General features: G+C 33.1%; 1 long non-coding RNA gene across 1 annotated transcript; it reads right to left on the bottom strand.

Moving 5' to 3' along the window:
- Positions 1 to 248: 248 nt before the first annotated feature.
- Positions 249 to 2906, bottom strand: LOC110722720. The gene is made up of 2 exons (XR_002511632.1): positions 766 to 2906; positions 249 to 558 (listed from the first exon to the last, which is right to left on the bottom strand). It is a non-coding gene; the product is annotated as an uncharacterized LOC110722720 (long non-coding RNA).
- Positions 2907 to 9473: the final 6567 nt, after the last annotated feature.

The raw sequence follows: 9473 nt of genomic DNA, 5'->3' as shown, positions 1-9473 counted from the left end.
AATCCCTTGACACATTATCTTGGTTTAAAATTCAAATTCCTTTCTTTTTTATTTTGAACTTTCTCATATTTTGACAATGACATATGTTAGGATATTATTTTCTCATTCTAGCAATTCCCTTGACAAAAAGCAATATCTATCGCACGTAATATCACCCAAACTCCCATCACATCACTACCATTGAACAATGTAGATGTTGAATAAAAAACCATAGATACTCCCTTAAACTCTCACAAACTTGATAAAAAGAGAGAAATTTTATTCTGAGCATTATCCTCCTAATAAGCAATTAATAACAGTGAAAAGATACTTACGATTTACAATCAATAGCCTGGAAGACCAACGATACACTGATAGTCTCTAGAGTTACAAAGAAATAGGGAGGACTTGATTTTTGAGAGATAGAATAATGAAAGAAAATTGACCAAATTGCTAACTTATTAAGTACATAATTATGGATAAATGCATCATATACGTATATAATCTTGTTGACTACAGGAAAATCGAATGAAGATCATTCACCAAATCTTCTTGACTCTTACTGAAATCCGATTCCATCTACAAGTATCAAAATATGATTGCATAAGATTATAACTTTATATATATGAACTAGTTTTATAACAAAGATTTTAAAGTCATTGTACATAATACTATATTGTAAATCTTTGTTTTAACATATTTGCAAAAATTAATATCAAATCGTTGCAAATAATTTGAAATTGAAAAGGATAACTTTAAAAGATAGAGAGAGATGAAAATACATACCTCAGCGACAATTGTTAAATGGGATACATTACCATTGATAGGCACAACATTCATGTTTGTAATAAAGAGATGACAATCTTCAATCTTCCTGGTTAATTTACTGAAAACTCCCTTTTGAATGACACAAGTAATTCTGATTAGGACATTATTATCACCAAATTGAGCATTGATCTCTGGTGGATTGATTTCTGGGAATGGCTTGTTGTACTCACATTTGAAAAATAGGAAAAAAAATATATATATATAAAATATGGTCCTTTATTTATTGACATATTGTTGAAACTTGCTCTAGCACCTTAATAAAGGTTTTTTTTTTTTTTTGTCAAAAGTAAAAATAAAAATGAAGGTTTCATTTACAAACAAAAAAAATGTTACTTCAAAATATTCACTTTCATCAATTCAAATTTCCCAACAGGACATGTAACAACGACAAGAAATATCAATTAGTTGGATGGAGAATCTTAGGCTACGCTTAATTGAACTTATTTCAAATAGTATCATCAAATAAGGCAAGGAAAAGTCATATTAGATCAAATCAACATCTCCTACTCAATAATTAGGGCATGTTCCATTCCTCTTATTTTCACTTATGTCAGGTCTAATAAGTGCATATAAGTTCATATAAATCTAGTTAGATTAAGATAAGAAATTCAGTTCAGGATTAAAAAGTTCTGATAAGGGTTACCCAAGTTCAATTTACAACTAAAACAAGTTTAAATAAGTTCAAATAAGTTAAGATAAATTCAAATAAGTAAAAATCAGGTATAGCTAGTAAATAAAAGTATAGAACACTTGCTTCCTTACTAAACTAGTGACTACATTTAGGGTCGGGGAGGATGTCCTAGTTTCTCATGGTTTTTGTTTCTCACATGACATTTTCGTAAATAAATCAACAACTTTATTCAATTGTGGAGCCCACAATAATGAAAAAGTTGTTGATTTATTCACGAAAATGCCATTATAAGAAACAAATTTGTTTCTCACCATCAGAAACACGGAATTTCCCCATTTAGGGGTTGTTCAGATTTACTGAATTGAACTGAAATGATTAGGGCTAAAGTGAACTGATGAATTGAATAAATCGAGATAAAATGAATTGTTTATGAGAGAAGAAAATTAGAAACTGAACTAAATTGAATTGAAATTATGCTGAACAGAACATGCCCATAATTTTATTGGTGTAATAATAGTTAAATTATATATGGACAATATTTGAAATTCTTTCCATCGCATCTAAACTAATGGACAATATATATATACATGGAAATTTTCGAGTCGGCATCAATAGTTCAATAATATCCCGATAATTGGTCATGAACACAAAGTTCAAAAATTAAATATTATGTGTGAAACCAAATATTTTGGGTCAAGATGGTCAAGCGTAAGTCGAAACCTATCCAAAACTACCCAACCCAATTAAAATTAATCAAAAAACAGTTCTAATATTCAATCTTAAAATTTTGATATTAGAATTCAAATTTCAACACTTACTTTCAAATGGTGGTAAATATATTAGGAACTCCGTCTAAGAAAATCAAATGCAATAATAAATATTTATAGTATAATATCATATCCATTTTTTTAAAAAATAAATAAAAAAATTAAAACACCAAAAAAAAAATCCTAATTGGATAAGAAAATATCACATCAAACTAAAATAGTTTAGATTATATAAACAAATTTCATATAAAATCAGATCAAGTAAACTGAACAAACATAATGGCCATAGATAGTCATATATATAAAAGACATGCAATCTATCATATATAACTTCAAGAGAGAAAATTAAAAGAAAATTTACACCAAACTTAATAGTTCTTCCGAAAAAAAATAAAGAAAAAATTAAATTACTGAAACCCCCAATATTTTTTATGTAGTTAGTCATGAAAATGGGCAAATATATTACTACTCCTATATATGCCGTTCATACATGTAAGTGATGTAATTATGACATGATTTTTCCTCAAAAAAAATAAATTATGACATGATTAAGATGAATGATACGAAGTATAAGTTACAACCACTAAAGCAAACTAATCAAATACTCTATATGAAAAGATAGGATGATTATGAGCATAATTAGCCATAGCTTAGATGGATGAATGAAGTAGAAACATAATAAAAGATGAAAATAAAATCTAAAGAGATTACCTGATGAATTCTCTAGAGTCTTTCAAGGCGCAACACAAACCCCACAAACCCTCTTGGCCTCTCGTTGGATAATGTAGCAAGCCTTGTAATATCAACTTATGAAGTAATAGAAATAGATACTGTCATCTGGGGTCCTATATTTTTTTCAATTTCAAAGCTAGCCAGTGCACCACTCTTACCATAATAAGGCTATACAGCTTATACTGCTTTTCCTTTATAATTAATAATAATAGTAACAATAAGGGTGTTAGTGGACCAACTCAACCAAAAATTTAAGCTGATGGTTGAGACCTAAGAATATGTTTTATACTCTATCACACCCCCTCACACGAGAGCCCGTTTGGGCTAGAAGTGTGGATACGGCATGGCCCTCCTCATATCCAACGCTTAATATTCCACTTGAAAGTGAAGGGTGGATGAGATTCGAACCCGTGACCTTTATGTCACATTGGCTCCGATACCATATATGTTAGAGGACCAACTCAACCAAAAGCTTAAGCTTATGGTTGAGGCCTAAGAATATGTTTTATACTCTATCAAAGGGCAATTATATATGTTAATATGTAGTCTTTAAGGCTATAAATAAACATTTAATAATTATAAATATACATTTAAAAGAGAATGTATTCTAATCTTTTCTTTTTGTTTTCCCCATTGAAGTCTTATCTATCTATATCTATACTTATATATTAAAAATCGTTCCTAAAACAGAATATGTTCCACGTGTCACCTTTTTCAAGTTCAACATGTCAGCAATATGTGCCACATGTCATTATAAAACATGACATGTCACTTTCACAATTATTAAGTTCGCATCTAAAAAATGCTTATAATAAGGGCTTGTTCTCTTACGTTGAAATTCAGTTCAGTTCAGTTCAGCTCAGTTTAGCTCAATTCAGTCCAGTTCAGTTCAGCTTCTAATTTCCTTCTCTTATAAAATATTCATTTTAGTTCGGTTCAGTTCAGTTTAGCTTAGCTCAGTTCAGTTCAGCTTCTAATTTCCTTCTCTTATAAAATATTCATTTTAGTTCTGTTCAGTTCAGTTCAGTTTAGCTCAGCTCAGTTCAATTCAGTTCCGTTCAGCTCAATTCAGTTCAATTCAGTTCAATTCAGCTGAGTTCAGTCAATGAGAACATGCCCTAAGACTTGAATTCAAGACCAATAAGTCTTAACTTAAGAGTCTTACCCTATTAACCATTTATTAACCGTGTTTTTTCATCCATCACTATTATAGTTAACTTTGATAAGTTAATTTGTGTCCTATATTATACTATTTATTTCCAATATGTAATGATTGAGTTTGACAACTAAAAAATGTTTCTAGATAACAAGATTTCAATTTGAAACCAACAAGTCTTATTATCTAAACTGTCGGATTTGATTAGCAAATTAAACAAGTACAAACTGGAAACCCGAGGCATCGCCCGGGCCACACACTATTTATTATTAAAACTCAAAGGCAAGGAATGTTATATCTCCACTTGTCACTTTCTTTTTCTTATTTAGCCACATCATCAATTTGCCACATAAGAGATCACATTGCATGTACATGATAAATATGTACAATAAGCCTGTTCACTTCAGCTTAATTTTAGTTCAGTTCAGTTCAGTTCAGCTCCAATCAGTTCAATTCAGTTCAATTTAGTTCAGCTCCTAATTTTCTTCCTTCATAAAATATTCATTTCAGCTTAGTTCAGTTCAGTTTAGTTCAGCTCCAATCAGTTTTGTTCAGTTTAGCTCCAATCAGTTCATTTCAGTTTATTAGTTTAATAAATGTGAACATGCCCTAAATTATATGATTAATTCATTTTATTATAGTATTGATTGTATAATAATTCAATTGAATCAATTGTTACAAAAAATAATTACATTAATTTTCATCATCAAAATTAAGTTTTGTAACCGATTGTATTTATTTTGGGCTCAATTAGAACAATGAATAATTACAATAATTACAATATTTTTAAATTGCTTTGGCCAATTTAATTGTAACCGATATGTATTTATAAACGTCTATAATTTATACGAGCAATTAAAAAAAAAGGAAAATTTGTAAATAACTATCCCAACTTTGCTCCATTTTCTTTAATAATCCTAACTTTGGGGGTTGTTTACTTTCTTCAATCCCTTTTGCCGGTTACAGGTTAAAGAGGTTATTTTCTTTTTTCTTTTTCTTCATAAATGCCACGTGTTGATCTAATTAGCCTAAAATATTAAAAAAACACAAAAATGAAAATAAAATAGTTAGAAAACCCGGCCCCACCACTTTCCTAACCACCTAGTAGCCCTACCAACCAAACCCCACTTCCATAAAATCCGGCCACCCTAACTTCTAGCGCTCGACGTCGGCCACCCAACCCCTGTCGTTCGACGCCGGACGACCGTCACTACCCTTCTCTCCCTCAAGCCGGTAAACCACAGGCTAAGAACCTTGACGACAGCCGGCAGCCCCCTACCCCTCTATTCCCCCTCCCATGTGCTAATTTCCCCTGTCCCTCCGCGTTGGCTTCCCCTCTTCCACCGCGCCGATGATTCGATCCACCCATTCACCGCCTCCCTTCCCTTGTATCCCGACTCTCCCCCACCATCAATTCTCCCTTGAAACACTCAAAAAGTCTTAAAACCACCTTCCCCAATTTCGAAAACCATCCAAACACCCATCCCATACTATCGAAAACACTATACCTGCTAGGGTTTCGTGGTGAAGGAGGGGCAATTTGGAGTTTTTAGGAGTGGGGGAGGGGTTTGTTTGGTGATGCATGGGGGAATGGCTAAATGGAAGGGGGTTTCGGGGAAAGGGGAAATCAGCGACGCCAGTGAGGAATGCAGCGGCGGCCAGCGGACTGGGTAATGGTGGGGTTTAGGTGGGCCGGTGGGAGGAAGGGATGAGTGTTGGTAATATTTTGTGGTTTTTTTTTGTTTTTATAATTTTTTTGGACCGATTAGGGCTTGACACGTGTCAAGTGACTTGATATAATAGGTTATTGGCTTTTGTTGAACAATTTAGGATTGAAGAAAGTAAATATCTATCAAAGTTAGGATTATTCTAGAATAATCCAAGTCTTATTATTAAAAGAAATTGAGCAAATTAAAGTTGGGATTATTGTTTACAATTTTTCCTAAAAATAATTAGTTTTAAAACTAAATCATACATGCAATATAATTCGTATTACATATATCTTTCATATTCCCTATGAGTTAATTTTGTAATGAATGTGATCAATTCTCAACCCTTTCTTTCCCTTTCAAACTCTATATTTGTTGAATAAAACACTAGACGAAAATATGAATTAGCCACCGGTTTAAAACCCCCCTATGCCACCGGTTTTGAACCGGTGGCCATTTGTGGGGTGGCAATAATCTTATTAAAAAGCCACCGGTTCAAAACAAATATTGCCACCGGTTAACCGGTGGCAATAATGCTTCCCGCAATTTTTTTTTAATGGTATTAATAAGTATAGTCACCTGTTAACCGGCGGCAATAATGCCCACAAAAAACAAAAAAAAAAATTGCATTTATTTCACTTAAATTGTAGTAGAAATGATATATATATATGTAAAATACATAAAAACACATATATATTCATCAGTATCTAGTAATTGTACACTTTTTAAGAGTGAAAAAACTAAATTAATAACTACAAATAAATTACTCATACAACAATTCCAATTTAAAAGAACTAAATTAATCAAATTACGCAAAACTAAAATTCCAACATTAAAATAAAAAAAAATTACAATAAAAAACAAAAAAAAATTACAACATTAAAATTAAAAAAAAACCCATATAACACTTGATAGGCTTATCGCGTACCTAACAAAAATAACCTAACTATTCCTTCTAACTGTGTAGTAGGGCAAGTAAGGATCGAATCCCAAGAGACTATGGTTCATTCAATTAATCAGACTCAATTAATCACTAAGCACGTCACCAATCAATAATGGATGATAATAATCAACTAATATATTAAATAACACAATTAACTAGAGGAAATATTAATCAATAAACTAAAGCATCCAAGATCAAGCATTACCACGATTATGATTGATAAACTAATAAATCTACCCCCAATATATAAATCAATTGACAAGAAGAAAAGCAATCCCTAATAATAATACCAAAGGTCTCTTCCAAGTTATCAATGGCTTCCCAAATTAACTATCAAGCCTACTTCCGTGGAATCAAGCGAATAAGGGACATTAAACACCATGCCTAGATTCCTAATTATTCAATCATCTACTTCCGTGATGATCTTCAAACCCTTAATTGGAATAACCTAATCCCGTTAATACCCAACTTCCGTTGCAATAAGAACAAAGGGATGATAACAATACTAATTATTCCTAATCTAGTATTGGCATAAACACAATCAATTAAGCATGTCAATTGGGATTATTATTGGGGAATTTAAAGATCTACTTTATACATCAATCATAATCGGGCTTAGCAAGATCCCGGATTAAGGAAACTACTCACACATCATAATAAAATCAAAATCAAGTTCAAAAACAAGAAACAGTAAAGAAAACATATTTAGAGAACAGTGAATATCAGAAAAGAGTGAAGTAAGATAAATACCAATTACTCCAATTGAAAGAACTCAAATTGTTGATGAACAATTGATTAATCTGGGATTAAAAGATTGAAATTGCTTAAAGGAAATAAAACTAGGGTTCTTGAGAGTTTTCTAGGGCTTAAGGAGAAAAACTAATGAAAAACTCTCTTTAAAAGTTAATTACAAAAGGGTATTTATACCCTCAAAAGATAGAAATTCGGAAATAGCTGAAATCGCGCAATCTTGAACATCGCCCGGTCAGACCGGGCAAACCTCGCCCGATCGGGCGGAGGAAGGCTGCGTAAAATACGACAGTTTTCCTTCTTTGCCCGGTCAGACCGGGCGAACCTCGCCCGGTCGGGCGCGCGTAACACGTTTCCAGAATTGCATCTTCATAACTTGACTTCTTCATCGCCCGGTCTGACCGGGCGAAGCCTGCCCGATCGGGCGCGCGTTGCACCGTTCAGAATTGGGCTTCTTCCTGTGAACTCTTCATTGCCCGGTCTGCCCGGGCAAGCCATGCCCGGTCGGGCACTCCACATAAATTGCAGTTCTTGGCTATCAACTCTTCCGAATCTACTAAAAACACGTCCAATTGCCTAGAAACGCTTCATATTCCTGAAAAGCTTACTAAAACAATCGAATACACTAAAGAAGAGATTGTTAGCAAGAAATGGCTCCGTAGAGCTCAAAACCATATAAAATTACTAAGTAAAACCGGGGAAAACCATTGTATAAAACACGTATATCAAATTCCCCCAAGCTAAACCTTTGCTTGTCCCTAAGCAAAGCAATGAATAAATAAATCAATACTTCACCCCAAAAGCAATTCAAATCAATAAATACGATTAAAGGTAAACTCGACAGTTATGCATCAAAGTCAACCAATCAAATCCATCTGACTACTCATCCTGTCTGACAATAGTCAAATAGAGCAAACCACAAGAGCATATAGAATTCAAGACTAGTGTTCACACACTCAACTCTCATTTATGTGGCGAGTAAAAGATATACTCGATCGCTCTCCATCCAACTCCTTTAAATGTGAACAATGCCCTCCCAAACTCACGCACTCGTGTGTTTAAAGAAAACAAGCACTCAACCTAGCAGTCGACTCGAAATATATCAAATCATTCTTTGCATTGGAAAACAACTAATTTCACATTCACACAACTCTATGCACAAAGGTCAGAAGGTCTTCAAAGCTTGTAATGTAAGGCTAGGATAAAAGGTAGGAAATATTTGGGAAAATGTAAGAGTAAAGCTATGCTTAAGGGAGCCAAAATCCTAATAAATAAAACCAAGGTCAAAATGAATTAATGACCAAATCATCTCCAACACAACTCAACTCTACCAAAAATTCACCAAACATCCAATTATATTAAAAATTTCCAACACTTAAAATTTCACTCATATATACAAAATATAAAATTATAGAACTTGAGTGAACAAACAAACTTTGAACTCTCCTTTTTTTTCTTGAGCAGCCTTCAATTAGAACACTTGAACATTGAAACAATTTTTTTCTTTTGCTCTTTCTTTTCCCTTTTTTTCATCTCACATTGGAATTTTTTCTTTGCACAATAAATTTTCAATTTTTTCAATCCACAACAATAAGAACAAATAAAAACTTCTCAAATCCACCCAAAATTGTGCAGATTACATGCACACTACAACTCCCTCACCTCACTCACTATTAGCTCCCCCAAGCCAAGCTTGGGACTAGTAACCAATGGGGCTTAAATAGGCTTGTAATGTGGCAAAATAAACAATAAAAGGGCACAAGCAACAACATGGGTAGCAAGAAGGGAACAAATGTATCTAATATCGTCTGAAAGCCACCTAGAGGAACAAATGCCTTCGTCCTCCTCAATGTGCATATTAATGAGTCATGCAAACATTACTCAAAGTTATAAACCAATACTCAACTTCATTGACATACCAGGAACTAACACACATTCCTAACCAAATCAACTAGTCAAGCACTATATTCACAAGTAG

Source organism: Chenopodium quinoa, unplaced genomic scaffold (genome assembly GCF_001683475.1).
Source record: "Chenopodium quinoa cultivar QQ74 unplaced genomic scaffold, ASM168347v1, whole genome shotgun sequence".
Lineage (NCBI taxonomy): Eukaryota > Viridiplantae > Streptophyta > Magnoliopsida > Caryophyllales > Amaranthaceae > Chenopodium > Chenopodium quinoa.
Note: the sequence above shows the minus strand (reverse complement) of the source record. Positions and strands in the feature narration are given on the sequence as shown.